This window comes from Mobula hypostoma, chromosome 12 (assembly GCF_963921235.1).
Source record: "Mobula hypostoma chromosome 12, sMobHyp1.1, whole genome shotgun sequence".
In the NCBI taxonomy this organism is placed as follows: domain Eukaryota; kingdom Metazoa; phylum Chordata; class Chondrichthyes; order Myliobatiformes; family Myliobatidae; genus Mobula; species Mobula hypostoma.
Window position 1 is genome coordinate 60432317 of NC_086108.1, and position 16108 is coordinate 60448424.

Genomic DNA, 16108 nt, shown 5'->3' on the forward strand with positions numbered 1-16108 from the left:
TAGACTCGCCCACCATGGGAAACAATTTTGCCACTTCCACTCTGTCCATGCCTTTCAACATTCGAAATGTTTCTGTGAGGTCCCCCCCTCATTCTTCTAAATTCCAAGGAGTACAGTCCAAGAGTGGACAAATGTTCCTCATATGTTAACCCTCTCATTCCCAGAATCATTCTAGTGAATCTTCTCTGTACCCTCTCCAACGTCAGCACATCCTTTCTTAAATAAGGAGCCCAAATCTGCCCACAGTACTCCAAGTGAGGTCTCACCAGTGCCTTATAGAGCCTCAACATCACATCCCTGCTCCTATACTCTACTCCTCTAGAAATGATTGACAACACTGCATTCGCCTTCGTATTTCACAATGCTAACCAAAAAAACTGCTACAAATTTCACAATAATTCTGATTTGAAGAGAAATAAATGATAAAAAATCAAGTATAGGCTGCAGATAACTGAAAAAAATTCAGTATGGCACAAGATATGTTTGAGAGTTGGACGATTTGCATTGGTTTGATTATCAGAATTAGATTAATACTATAGGTGTAGCTGTTAAAAGGCGGATTCAGCATGAAGTTTTCTCAGATCAGATCAAACTCAGATGCTTAGTCATCTCTTTGAATACTGCCATCCAAATAACGGCTATAACAACAATTACAGAAAATCCTCTCATATACTATAGATCTATATCAATTACTTCAGTTAATAGTTGGTATCTTTGCAGCATCCATTCTGATCATGATATTGAATCTTTTTCGTAAGAGATGGATGTTGATGGAGGCAATGAATCCCTTCCCGGGACCCCCTTCACACTGGTTATACGGGCATGCACATGAAGTATGTATAAAATTATCTAATGAAGTTATCTGAGAACTATCTTTCTAGGCAATATTGGTAACAGCCAATACCTGCAATTTTGTGGATCCATTTTATTGTGTTGTTGTTTCAAAATATAATTTATGTGGCTACATATAATGTTGCTATTTTAACATTATTTATTTCTAACTGCTCAGGTCATGTAGTAACGTTTTCATCTATAACGACCACATTTGTGAGTTTCAGCCTTAAGACATCTCTAAGTTCACACTGCAGATTAGTGTGCCAGTGCAGAGAAGGAACACCATATATTCAAAACTATCATTCTTGAAGTAAAGCAAATTTTCCTTGCAGTGAGGATCATTGATTGCTGGAAATACATTGTTAGGAGATTGCTGACCCATTGAGAAAATCTTCTCTTCACGTCTCTCTTGCGAATAAACTGTCATATATTTTTGGAGACGGTCACTGAGTTCCCCTGCTGTTCAGCCTTGTTTTCTCCTTTCAATGCCATCAAAACCAAACAGGTTAGCAGACCATTCATCTCATTCCCCTTCATTATAGAATAGCTGCTCTGTTTGCTTATGCACCAACCTACTTCAGTTTAAAAGTTAAATATATACAGTGCGGTGTTTTGTGATAAACCAAAGTGATATTATTGTACAGTAACAATAAATACACTCCTTAAAATATAAAAACATTTGCTTTTTTCTATAAACTATGCATGGTGTGTTCTGTATGGTTCTGCTTTCTCCTTTGAGTTCTCATGTTATTTTCTGGGATATTGTCACCTCACCGATGTTTTGCCGATACTGCTGTATCTACTCTTGTCCACAAGTCACAGTTCTTCAACAATCTTTCCTTTCCCCCTTCCCCGCTGAATGATCTGTGAATATTTTACGCTCTTTTTTTTCTTGTACAGCTTTGTCTGACTACCTGATCTTTACAATTTTTCAATACTAGAAAGTGATTTCAACACTCATCCACACTGAGTTTTAAATAAACTGATAGTCATCTAAACGAATTAAAACTCCTGGTCTGGCTCTCCGGGTAAGTATTGAATCCTACTTGATGATGCTTCCTGTATTGTTCACCAATTCAAAATTCAATGAATAAAATTGTTTGATTTTGTTCACCTGATATATTGTCAGAATAAGTCCATTCAAATACTGTCACTTTTAATAATGAAAGTTTACAGCAATTTCCTGATGCATCTATGGATTACTGCTCTAAGCTGTTCCCAATGGACAATCTCTGGAGCTATTTAGCTGTCGAGCTAATCACACAGGCAGATAGCTGCGTAGCTACTGCCTCAGCCTCAGTGGCTCTGAGTGAGGGAGGAATGGATCACTCATGACGTCAGTGAGTTATACCAGCAGGAAGAATTAAAAGGAGAGAGGTTTATAGAGCGGGTGCAGGAGGAGCGGGCAACAGAGTAGTGGGATTCAGAGTAGGAGGGATTTGGTTCAACGCGGCTTCGGCGATAATGGGTCAAGGCAAGTTAAGTTACTTGTGAAGAATAGGAATAGGAAGTATGTCTGTGAGGCTGGTGTTCTGTACTGGGTGTCAGATGTGGGATGCCCGAGAGACTACCAGCCTCCCAGATGGCCTCATCAGTGCCAGGTGCGTCGAGCTGCAGCTCCTTAGGGACCGTGTTAGGGAAATGGAGATGCAGCTCGATGACCTTTGTCTGGTCAGGGAGAGTGAGGAGGTGATAGAGTGGAGTGATAGGCAGGTAGTCACACCAGGGACTCAGGAAACGGATAAGTGGGTAATAGTCAGGAGAGGGAAGGGCAAGAGTCAGATACTAGAGAATACCCCTGTGTTGTCCCCTTTATCAATAAGTACTCCTGTTTGAGGGGGGACGACCTACCTGGGGAAAGCAACAATGGCCACACCTCTGGTACAGTCTGGCCCTGTGGCTCAGAAGGGTAGGGAAAGGAAGAGGATGGCAGCAGTGACAGGGGACTCTATAGTTAGGGGGTCAGACAGGCCATTCTGTGGACGCAGGAAAGAAATATGGTTAGTAGTTTGCTCCCAGGTGCCAGGGTCTGGGATGTTTCTGATCACGTCCAAGATATCCTGAAGTGGGAAGGTGAACAGTCAGAGGTCGTGGTACATATTAGTACCAATGATGTAGGTAGGAAGAGGAAGGAGATCCTGAAAACAGACTACAGGGAGTTAGGAAAGAAGCTAAGAAGCAGGACCACAAAGGTAGTAATCTCGGGATTACTGCCTGTGCCACGCGACAGTGAGTATAGCAATAGAGTGAGGTGGAGGATAAGTGCGTGGCTGAGGGATTGGAGCAGGGGACAGGGATTCAGATTTCTGGATCATTGGGACCGCTTTCGAGGCAGGTGTGACCTGTACAAAAAGGTCGGGTTGCACTTGAATCTGAGGGGGACCAATATCCTGGCGGGGAGATTTGCTAAGTCTATTGGAGAGAGTTTAAACTAAAATTACTGGGGGGTGGGAACTGAACTGAAGAGATGGAGGAAGGGGCGGTTGGTTCACAAATAGAAAAAGCTTGTAGACAGTGTGAGAGGGAGGAGAGGCAGGTGATAGCGAACAATGCGCATAGACTGATGGTTTGAGATGTGTCTATTTTAATGCAAGGAGTATCATGAACAAAGTGGATGAGCTTAGAGCATGGATCAGTACTTGTATTTATGATGTTGTGGCCATTACAGAGACTTGGATGGCTCAGAGGCAGGAATGGCTACTTAGAGTGCCAGCCTTTAGATGTTTCAGAAAGGACAGGGAGGGAGGCAAAAGAGGTGGGGGCGTGGCACTGCTGATCAGAGATAGTGTCACGGCTGCAGAAAAGGAGGAAGTCATGGAGGGATTGTCTACTGAGTCTTTGTGGGTGGAAGTTAGAAACAGGAAAGGGTCAATAACTCTACTGGGTGTTTTTTATAGACCACCCAATAGTAACAGGGACATCAAGAAGCAGATAGGGAGACAGATTCTGGAACTGTGTAGTAATAACAGGGACGTCGTGATGGGGGATTTTAATTTTCCCAATATTGATTGGCATCTCCCTAAAACAAGGGGTTTAGATGGGGTTAGGTGTGTTCAGGAAGGTTTCCTGACAGTATGTAGATAAGACTACAAGAGGAGAGGCGGTACTTAATCTCATATTGGGAAATGAACCTGGTCAGGTGTCAGGTCTCTCAGTGGGAGAGCATTTTGGAGATGGTGAGCACAATTCTATCTCCTTTACCATAGCATTGGAGAGGGATAGGAAGAGCTGGGAAAGCGTTTAATTGGAGTAAGAGGAAATATGAAGTTATCAGGCACTAACTTGGAAGCATCAATTGGGAACAGATGTTCTCAGGGAAATGTACAGCAGAAATGTTGCAAATGTTCATGGGATATTTGCGTGGTGTTCTGCACAGGTGCATTCCAGTGAGACAGGAAAAGGATGGTAGGGTACAGAAACCGTGGTGTACAAAGGCAGTTGAAAATCTAGTCAAGAAGAAAAGAAAAGCTAACAAAAAGTTCAAAAAACAAGGTAATGATAGAGATCTAAAAATTTATAAAGCTAGCAGGAAGGAGCTTAAGAATGAAATTAGGAGAGCCAGAAGGGGCCATGAGAAGGCCTTGGCGAGCAGGATTAGGAAAAACGCCAAGGCATTCTACAAGTATGCGAAGAGCAAGAGGATAACTCATGAGAGAATAGGTCCAATCAAGTGTGACAGTGGAAAAATGTGTATGGAACTGGAGGAGGTAGTGGAGGTTACTTAATGATTACTTTGCTTCAGTATTCACTACAGAAAAGGACCTTGGCAATTGTAGGGATGACTTACAGCGGGCTGAAAAGCTTGAGCATATAGACTTTAAGAAAGAGGATGTGCTGGAGCTTTTGGAAAGCATCAAGTTGGATAAGTCACCAGGACCGGATGAGATGTACCCCAGGCTACTGTGGGAAGTGAGGGAGGAGATTGCTGAGCCTCTCACAATGATCTTTCCATCATCAATGAGAACTATAGAGGTTCCGGAGGATTGGAGGGTTACAGATGTTGTTCCCTTATTCAAGAAAGGGAGTAGAGATAGCCTAGAAAATTATAGACCAGTGAGTCTTACTTCAGTGGTTGGTAAGTTGATGGAAAAGATCCTGAGAGGCAGGATTTATGAACATTTGGAGAGAGATAATATGATTAGGAATAGTCAGCATGGCTTTGTCAAAGGCAGGTCGTGCCTTACGAGCCTGATTGAATTTTTTGAGGATGTGACTAAACACATTGATGAAGGTAGAGCAGTAGATGTAGTGTATATGGATTTCAGCAAGCCATTTGATAAGGTACCCCATGCAAGGCTTATTGAGAAAGTAAGGAGACATGGGATCCAAGGGGACCTTGCTTTGTGGATCCAGAACTGGCTTGCACACAGAAGGCAAAGAGTGGTTGTAGACAGGTCATATTCTGCATAGAGGTTTGTCACTAGTGGTGTGCCTCAGGGATCTGTTCTGGGACCCCTTCTCATCGTGATTTTTTACAAATGACCTGAATGAGGAAGTGAAGGGATGGGTTAGTAAATTTGCTGATGGCACAAATGTTGGAGGTGTTGTGGATCATGTGGAGGGCTGTCAGAGGTTACAGCGGGGCATCAATAGGATGCAAATCTAGGCTGAGAAGTGGCAGATGGAGTTCAACTCAGATAAATGTGAGGTGGTTCATTTTGGTAGGTCATATATGATGGAAGAATATAGTATTAATGGTAAGACTCTTGGCAGTATGGAGGATCAGAGGGATCTTGGGGGCCCGAGTCTATAGGACACTCAAAGCTGCTGCACAGGTTAACTGTGTGGTTAAGACGGTATACGATGTATTGGCTTTCCTCAACTGTAGGATTGAGTTCAAGAGCCAAGAGGCAATGTTACAGCTATATAGGACCCTGGTCAAACCCCACTTGGAGTACTGTGCTCAGTTCTGGTCACCTCACTGCAGGAAGGATGTGGAAACTATAGAAAGGGTTCAGAGGAGATTTACAAGGATGTTGCCTGGTTTGGGGAGCATGCCTTATGAGAATAGATTGAATGAGCTTGGCCTTTTCGTTTTGGAGTCATGGAGGATGAGAGGTGACCTGGTACAGGTGTACAAGATGATGAGAGGCATTTATCATGTGGATAGTCAGAGGCTTTTTCCCAGGGCTGAAATGACTAATACATGAGGACACAGTTTTAAGTAGGTACAGAGGAGATGTCAGGGGTAAGTTTTTTACGCAAAAAGTGGTGAGCGTGTGGATTGGGTTGCTGGCAACAGTGGTGGAGGCAGATACAATAGGGTCTTTTAAGAGACTCTTGGACAGGTACATGGAGCTTAGAAAAATAGAGGGTTATGGGTAACCCGAGGTAATTTCTAAGGTAAGGACATGTTCGGCACAGCACTGTGGGCCGAAGGGCCTGTATTGTGCTGTAGGTTTTTCTATGTTTCTATGATTCTTCTTTGTATATCTAGTGACACTTGCTGGAATGTCTATGTATTTGCAGTTAGAAATAAAGGAACATCCTCAATTACGATATGAACATAGGACATAGAACCTAGAACAACTCAGCACAGTACAGGCCCTTCAGCGCATGATGTTGTGCTAGCCTTTTAACCTGTTCCAAGGTTGATCTAATCATTCCCTCCTACATTGCCATTAACCTTCCTTTTTAATTCATACATCTGCCTATGTAAGAGTCTTTTAAAATGTCCCCAATGTATCATCCTCTACCAGTAACCACACTGACAGGCACTTACCACTCTCTGAGTAAAAAATACTATCTCTGACATCTCCTCTGAACCTTCCTCCATTCACCTTAAAAGGATGTCTTTGGTATTGAGCATCTATGCCCTAGGGAAAAGCACTGGCAGTCTACTCCATCAATGCCTCTTATCATCTTATACTATTATCCTCTTTCTTTATTAATCTTTTTATTGATTTAAAAAAAATATAAATACAATCAAGAGGAGAATTAGTTCAAATATATATATATCAGAGTGGGCACATGGCCAAATGGTTAAGGCATTGGACTAGCGACCTGAAGGTCGTGAGTTCGAGCCCCAGCTGAGGCACTTAATCACACATTGCTCTGCGACGACACTGGTGCCAAGCTGTATGGGTCCTAATGCCCTTCCCTCGGACAACATCGGTGTCATGGAGAGGGGAGACTTGCAGCATGGGCAACTGCTGGTCCTCCATACAACCTTGCCTAGGCCTGCGCCCTGGAGAGTGAAGACTTTCCAGGTGCAAATCCATGGTCTTGCAAGACTAACGGATGCCTTTATTTTATTCTTATATATATCAGTAACCATGATTAAAATAGACATTGTCAAAACCATAGATATTGTTAAACTAGTATAAAATATATAATAAAAAAAAGAAAATAACAATTCTCCTCTTACCAGTTTAAAAGGAGAAAGGGGAAAAAACATTGGGTTTTATATGAAAAGAAAAAAAACCCACTGCACTATATAAAAAAAACCAGAACAAACAAAACAAAAAAAAAGGGACTGGGCAGTCCATTTTGAGGATACGACCAAAAAAAGAAGAGAAAAAGACTTTCTGATCAAATCTAAAACTTTGAAAAAAAAATTAAAAGAGTAATAAATCAAACTAAATGAAAATATTAGATAAAAGGTCGCCATATTTGCTCAAATTTAAAGGATGTATCAAATGTCCGACTTCTTATTTTCTCTAAACTTAAACAGGACATAATGGACGAGAGCCACAAAAGACCGTAGGTGGATTAGAATCCTTCCACTTCAATAAAATGGCTCTCCTAGACAGTAAGGTCGAAAAGGCTATCATAGTCACAAATAGGATTAATATTGGAGAAAGTACGCGTCATTGTCTGGATCTGGGTCCCTTTAAATTTACTCGGTTTATGTTACGATCCGGACCATTGATTCCCTGTCTTCCTGTGTCCCTTGGCTTTGGTGATTGGAGGCAATTTACTCTTAGTTGAACCGATAGCTTATAGTCTTTGACTTTCAGCCGTTCGGGGCGAGAGCGTCTGCAAGGTCATCAAAGGTATGGTGTGCCGATGTTATCTAGCCGGCGCAAGCCTTGTCTTTGCTGAAGCGAGTGCCGGTAATTCTCCCTTCCTCACCGGAGCAACCCTGTCCAGTTACCTCATTGAAGCGAGCCTGCAAAGTTTCCTCATCAAGGTGGGTCCGTCAGTAAACCTGCCGGAGAGAATCAGGAGCCACTGTCTACTGTCCCTGGGCCGAGTCTAGAGCTCGCCACTACCCGGAGGTTCCAAGTACCACATCCTGGCTCCGACGGCATCCAAGTACCACGTCCAAGTCCTGGCTCCAGCGGCATCCAAGTACCACGTCCACATCCAAGTCCAAGTCTTTGCTCTGGCTGCATCCAAGTACCATGTCCAAGTCCAAGTCCTGGCCCTGGCGGCATCCGAGTACCAAGTCAAGTCCTGGTCCTGGCAGCCTCCGAGTACCAAGTCAAGTCCTGGCCCCAGTGGCCTCCGAGTACCAAGTCAAGTCCTGGCCCTGGCGGCATTCAAGTACCAAGTCAAGTCCTTGACCTGGTGGCTTCCCAGTTCCGAGTCAAGTCCTGGCCCTGGCGGTCTGTGATTCCTGTCCTATCACCCTGTCTGAATCCCTTCTCTGCCCCTCTCACCTCTAGCCATCGTCTGCAGCCCTCGCCTGCACTTCAGTCTAGTTCTATCGCCGGAGCTAGAGAGGTACTGTCTGGTGTGCTTTTGTGTTGGTCTTGTCCTGTCCTCGCCTCTGTGGGGTAAGTCAGGCCATCTTGCCGTTGCCCCGCGGCGAGTCATGTCCTGTCTTGTCTGGTCCTCGCCTCCGTAGAGTAAGTCTGGCCGTCTTGCCGTTGCCCCACGGGGGGTCATGTCTTGTCTTGTCTTGTCCTCGCCTCTGTGGGGTAAGTCAGGCCGACTTGCCGTTGCCCCGCAGAGGGTCATGAGTCCCGGCCCTATGTCCTGTACCCAAGGAGGGGTCCCGGCTCTCTGTTCTGTGTGTGAGTCCCAGCCCTGTGTCCTGTACCCAAGGAGGGGTCCCAGCTCTCTGTTCTGTGTGTGAGTCCCGGCCCTATGGCCTGTACCCAAGGGGTCTCGACTCTGTGTTCTGTGTATGTGTCTATGGTTCCATGTAACTGCTCTCCCGAGACCAGGCTCTGTTTTTCCATGTTCCTCCTCTCCCATGTCCATGCCTGGTTCTGGGGTCTGAGCCCGAGGCAAGACCCAGGTACTGGGTCCTTGCCAAGTCTCTGGCTCGGAGTTCATATCCTAGCCTCTTCATGTCTCCTCTAGTTCTGGGATCCAATTCCGAGTCCTAGCCCAGTCCCTGGTCCCAGCCTAGTCGTAGTCCTGAGTCCCTGTCCAGATCGCTACTCCTGCTCCTGCCTAGCCCTCCTGGTATCAAACAATAAACTCAATTTAAGTAACCTCACAAGATGTGTCTTGCATTTGGGTCCACCCTTGCTCCCAATGCCCCACCATTGTGACAACGCGCTAGTTTATCCTTTGATATATGGGCCCGGTGCACTACCTTGAACTGTATCAAGGAATGATGGGCACAAATAGATGAGTTATTAACTGAATGATAGATTTTACTCCATTGATTATCTGAAAATGACTCTTGAAGATACGATTCCCAAGCATATTTAATTTTATCATTAGATATCATTCGTAAACTCAATAACCTTATTATTAACCTCTATCAAGCCATTTCTCATCCTCCTTTGCTTCCAAGGAGAAAAGCCCCAGCTCTCTCAACCTTTCCTCATACGACATGCTCTCTAATTCTGGGAGCATCCTAGGAAATCTCTAAAGCTTCCACATCCTTCCTACAATGAGGTGACCAGAAATGAACACAGTACTCCAAGTGTTGTCTAAGCAGAGTCATGTAAAGATGCAACATTACCTCATGGCTCTTGAACTTAACCTACAACTAATGAAGGCCAGCACACCATATGCCTTCCTAACCACCCTATCAACTTGCATGCCAACTTTGAGGAATCTATGGACTTGGCAGAAATATTTAAAATGTCGCTGTCTACAGGTGAGGTGCCGGAGGATTGGGGAGTGGCTCATGTTGTTCCGTTGTTTAAAAAAGGATCGAAAAGTAATCCAGGAAATTATAGGCCAGTAAGTTTAACGTCGGTAGTAGGTAAGTTATTGGAGGGAGTACTAAGAGACAGAATCTACAAGCATTTGGATAGACAGGGACTTATTAGGGAGAGTCAACATGGCTTTGTGCGTGGTAGGTCATGTTTGACCAATCTATTGGAGTTTTTCAAGGAGGTTACCAGGAAAGTGGATGAAGGGAAGACAGTGGATATTGTCTACATGGACTTCAGTAAGGCCTTTGACAAGGTCCCGCATGGGAGGTTAGTTAGGAAAATTCAGTCGCTAGGTATACTTGGAGAGGTGGTAAATTGGATTAGACATTGGCTCAGTGGAAGAAGCCAAAGAGTGGTAGTAGAGAATTGCTTCTCCGAGTGGAGGCCTGTGACTAGTGGTGTGCCACAGGGATCAGTGCTGGGTCCATTGTTATTTGTCATCTATATCAATGATCTGGATGATAATGTGGTAAATTGGATCAGCAAATTTGCTGATGATACAAAGATTGGAGGAGTAGTAGACAGTGAGGAAGGTTTTCAGAGCCTGCAGAGGGACTTGGACCAGCTGGAAAAATGGGCTGAAAAATAGCAGATGGAGTTTAATACAGACAAGTGTGAGGTATTGCACGTTGGAAGGACAAACCAAGGTAGAACGTACAGGGTTAACGGTAAGACACTGAGGAGTGCAGTGGAACAGAGGGATCTGGGAATACAGATAAAAAATTCCCCAAAAGTGGCATCACAGGTAGATAGGGTCGTAAAGAGAGCTTTTGGTACATTGGTCTTTATTAATCAAAGTATTGAGTATAAGAGCTGGAATGTTATGATGAGGTTGTATAAGGCATTGGTGAGGCCGAATCTGGAGTATTGTGTTCAGTTTTGGTCACCAAATTACAGGAAGGATATAAATAAGGTTGAAAGAGTGCAGAGAAGGTTTACAAGGATGTTGCCGGGACTTGAGAAACTCAGTTACAGAGAAAGGTTGAATACGTTAGGACTTTATTTCCTGGAGCGTAGAAGAATGAGGGGAGATTTGATAGAGGTATATCAAATTATGATGGGTATAGATAGAGTGAATGCAAGCAGGCTTTTTCCACTGAGGCAAGGGGAGAAAAAAACCAGAGGACATGGGTTAAGGGTGAGGGGGGAAAAGTTTAAAGGGAACATTAGGGGGGGCTTCTTCACACAGAGAGTGGTGGGAGTATGGAATGAGCTGCCAGACGAGGTGGTAAATGCGGGTTCTTTTTTAACATTTAAGAATAAATTGGACAGGTACATGGATGGGAGGTGTATGGAGGGATATGGTCTGTGTGCAGGTCAGTGGGACTAGGCAGAAAATGGTTCGGCACAGCCACGAAGGGCCAAAAGGCCTGTTTCTGTGCTGTAGTTTCTATGGTTCTATGGATCCTAAGATCTCTCTGTATGTTCCTCATCACTGCTAAGAATCCTGCCATTAACTTTGTATTCTGCCTTGAGGTTCAACTAAAGTGAATACTAAACACTTTTCCAGATTGAACTCCATCTGCCACTTCTAAACTCAGAATCCTGTCTCTATCCAGTTGTAACCTATGACAATCATTCACGCTATCCGCACCACCATCACTGTGTCAGCTGTAAACATACTAACCAACACTTCTTCATCCAAGTCTTTTATAAAAGTCACAAAAAGTTGGGGTCCCAGACAGATCGCTGTGGAACACTACTAGTGACATACCTCCAAGCAGAATACACTTCACTTAATACCACCTTCTATTTTCTGTGGACAAGCTAATTCCAAATCTACAGAGCCAAGTTTCCATATATCCCATGCCTATAACCTTCTGGATCAGCTTTCCATGGGGAAGCTTGTTAAACACCTGACTAAAATCCATATACACCACATCCACACTCTACTTCATCAGTTTCTTTTGTCACTTCCTCAAAGAATCCAATCAGCCTCACGAAGCACGAACTGCCCTTTATAGAGCCATGCTGACTAAGTAAGACTATGCTTCTCCAAATGCTTCTAAATTCTGTCCCTACAAAATCTCTCCAAAGGCTTGCCCACCACTGACGTAGAGATTCACTGGTCCACAGTACAATTCACCAGTTTATCCCTAATACGTTTTTGAACAAAGGAACAACTGGAACAAAATTTCCCAGGCTCCAGTGTGGAAGCAAAGATTATCATCAATGGCCCAACAATCTCTTCTCTTGCTACCCATAATAATCTGAAATGTATCCCATCTGGCCCCAGGGACTTATCTATCCTAATACTCTTCAAAAGCTCCAACAACAACTCTGTCTTAACCTCAACATGCTCCAGCATAATAGCCTCACATTCATCAAGGTCCCTCTCACTGGTAAACACTGAAGCATATGGATAAAGTTCCTGATAGCATTTTATTTCTGCAGGATAATATTCTGAAGAACTACTAGAATTCGTAGATATAAGTTTTCAAAAAAAAACATTACCTTGTAGAAGAGTAAAACCCACAAAAATATCTCCTGCCTGCCATCATAATTAGGATAGGACCATTGGTCCTTTTTCAGTGGCTAAAGATTTTTTCTTGTGCTATTCTTAGCTACACCTGGCTTTTCATTTCTTATGGTAATTTCCTACCCTGTCAATGTAATTAGTTTATTATTGTCATATGTACTGAAAATTTTTTAATGTGCATGCCATCCAATAGATCAGAAGACCATAGGAGCAGAATTAGGGTATTTGGCCCATTGAGTCTACTCTGCCATTTAATCATAGCTGACCCTTTTTTTCTCCTGCTCAACCCCATTTCCCAGCCTTCTCACCATAACTTTTGATGCCATGTCCAATCAAGAACCTATCAATCTCTGCCTTAAATACACCCAACGACCTGGCCTCCACAGCTGCACGTGGTAACAAATTCCACAAATTCACCACCCTCTGGCTACAGAAATTTCTCCGCATCTCTGTTTTGAATGGACGCTCTTCTATCCTGAGGCTGTGCCCTCTTGTCCTAGATGGGAAACATCCTCTCCACATCTACTCTGTTGGTCCTTTCAACATTCAAAAGGTTTCAATGAGATCCCCCCTCATCCTTCTAAATTCCAGTGAGTACAGACCCAGAGCCATCAATACATTCCTCATATGATAACACTTTCATTCCTGGAATCATCCTTGTTTACTTCCCCTGAACCCTCTCCAATGCCAGCACATCTCTTCTAAGATGAGGAACCCAAAACTGTTCACAATACTCAAGGAGAGGCCTCACCAGTGCCTAATAAAGCCTCACATCCCATCCCTGCTCTTGTATTTTAGACCTCTTGAAATGAATGCTAACATTCATTTGCCTCCCTCACCACCGACTCAACCTGCAAGTTAACCTTTATCCCATACATATGTACTACCTGCCTAGTGAAAAAGGAGAGGGACAAAAACAGAATGCAAAATATATTGTTATAGCTACAGAGACATTGAGCACCGTTTAAAGGAGTGCTGCCATCCATCATCAAGGACTCACACTATCCAGGCCATGCCCTCTTCTCGCTGCTGGATGTGGTGTATATGGATTTTAGTAGGTGCTTGACAAGCCTCCCTATGGAAAGCTCATCCAGAAGGGCATTGGCATAGATCTCACACCACCAGGTTCAGGAACAGTTATCACCTTTCAGTCATCAGGTTCCTGAAACCAGTGTAGATAACTCCACTTACCTCAACTCTGAACTGATTACACAACCTATGGACTCACTTTTAAAGACTCTACAACTCATGTTTTCTGTTTTATTTATTTATTTACTATTATAATTACATTTTTTGTTTATGCAGATTGTTTTCTTTTGCACATTAGTTATTTGTCAGTCTTTGTGTGTAGTTTTTCATTGATTCTATTGCATTTCTCTGTTGTACTGTGAATGCCTGCAGGAAAATAAATCTCATAGTAGACACGTACATACTTAGATAATAAGTCTATTTTGAACTCGAACTTTGAACTTTAAACATGTAGTGCAGGTAAACAAATAAAGAGCAAGGCCATGATGGGATGGAATTGAGAGATCAATATTTCATCTTTCTCATTTAAGAGGTCTGTCCAAGAATGTCAGGTCTGACGAGATTTCTGGAGGCAAAATCTTCCAATTTCATCAATGTTTTATTCTTTCTCATTTAATTTCATCACAGCTTGCTCAAGATGGGGTTGATTTGGATAAGGCTGTGCAATGGGCAAACAGCTATCCATATGGCCACCAAGTGTGGATTGGTCCATTCACAGCACCCTTAGCTCTCTACCATCCTGATTATGCCAAGGCATTGCTTGCAGTTTCAGGTGAGGAATTTCAGACTTTTCCTGGATGCATAAACTAGAAGTTCTAGTTTTAATTTTTAAGAGATTCTGTATCATTGCCTGATTCTAATGAAAATGTGTCCACAGTACAAAAATGGCATTGCAGGGCCTCTCTAGGTTACAAATAACCTGATCTATGGAAATCTGACTTTGCACAAATTCTACCATATGTTTTAAAAGCACGTTTCAAGCTAGACAATCAAAGATTTTCATGGGATTCCTTAATAATTGGATGCAGTATATATTTCATTAGTTTAATTATGGCTAGCCTCAAGGTGATTATCAAATAAAATTAGAGAATTATAATGTATAAATGGAACAATGTTACATGGGTGTATGGGGTATCAGGGAGGAGTAGCACCTCTGGTGGGGGAATATGTCGCATCTTTTCAAGGCGGTTAGTCCACCTTTGGTCCCCACCTGGCACTCAGCTCTCACCTGTGGCTCCCCGTAGCTGTTTGCATGCGAAAGCGGCCACACCCTAGGCAACAGCTTCAACAAGCCGGCTAAACCAGGTGAGGGTAGCCGACGGGTCTCAAACCCTTGCTGAGATGGGGAGTTGTCTATCCCAGCATGTAAAGACAGACTCCGGCAGATTGAGCGGACGAGACCAATGGAAGGTCCAACAGTCATGAAGGCGGTCTCTGCAAGTGTCGTGGAATATGTAGAGCACGACAAGACACAGAAGACGTCCTGGTCATCCACTGCGCCTAGTCCCATCTCCAGCCGTCTCGACTCTGTCTTGCCACTGGATCTAGATGGGAATTGGGAAAAGAGAGTGAGGCTGACGCTGCGCAACTCTCCCTCACTTAAATCCAAATCATGCACTAGTCTCGACATCATCAATGGTGTCAAGGTCTTCATCAATGACGACGATGGACGAACAACAACATGGGTTACGATAGATTATAGACTTTTTATGGAGAAGTTGGCTGACAGACAGTTCTCAGGAATGGATCCATTGTATATCCCAGGCACAGACTGTATTTTATTTTTTCTTCAATGTCCTATGAAGTGGCCATTTAATGAGTGAGACTTTACAATATGGATGATTTAAAAATGATTTTCTCTCTACTATTATTTTCATTGATATATAAAAGTAAACAAAATATACAGATTTAATTAATGATCCTAAAAGTTGTAAAAGTACAAGTACAATGGTATACGACTATTTAATATGTGGTAGTGCATTGTATTTGCTCTGACTCTTTGTTAAGAGACATATTTATTCGGCTTCTTTGAAAATTTCTGAAGTTCATTTATCTTATCCAGTCTCATTTTTCTGCTCCTTTGAACTCAGTCTATACCTCTCTCTATCTATTGAAACCATAGAAACCATAGAAACTACAGCACAGAAACAGGCCTTTTGGCCCTTCTTGGCTGTGCCGAACCATTTTCTGCCTAGTCCCACTGACCTGCACACAGACCATATCCCTCCATACACCTCCTATCCATGTATCTGTCCAATTTATTCTTAAATGTTAAAAAAGAACCCGCATTTACCACCTCGTCTGGCAGCTCATTCCATGCTCCCACCACTCTCTGTGTGAAGAAGCCCCCCGTAATGTTCCCTTTAAACTTTTCCCCCCTCACCCTTAACCCATGTCCTCTGGTTTTTTTCTCCCCTTGCCTCAGTGGAAAAAGCCTGCTTGCATTCACTCTATCTATACCCATCATAATTTGATATACCTCTATCAAATCTCCCCTCATTCTTCTACGCTCCAGGGAATAAAGTCCTAACCTATTCAACCTTTCTCTGTAACTGAGTTTCTCAAGTCCTGGCAACATCCTTGTAAACCTTCTCTGCACTCTTTCAACCTTACTTATATCCTTCCTGTAATTTGGTGACCAAAACTGAACACAATACTCCAGATTCAGCCTCACCAATGCCTTATACAACCTCATCATAAC

General features: G+C 43.2%; 1 pseudogene; it reads left to right on the plus strand.

Moving 5' to 3' along the window:
* Positions 1 to 16108, plus strand: part of LOC134354529 (cytochrome P450 4B1-like) — a 53786-nt pseudogene that overhangs the window by 10435 nt on the left and 27243 nt on the right.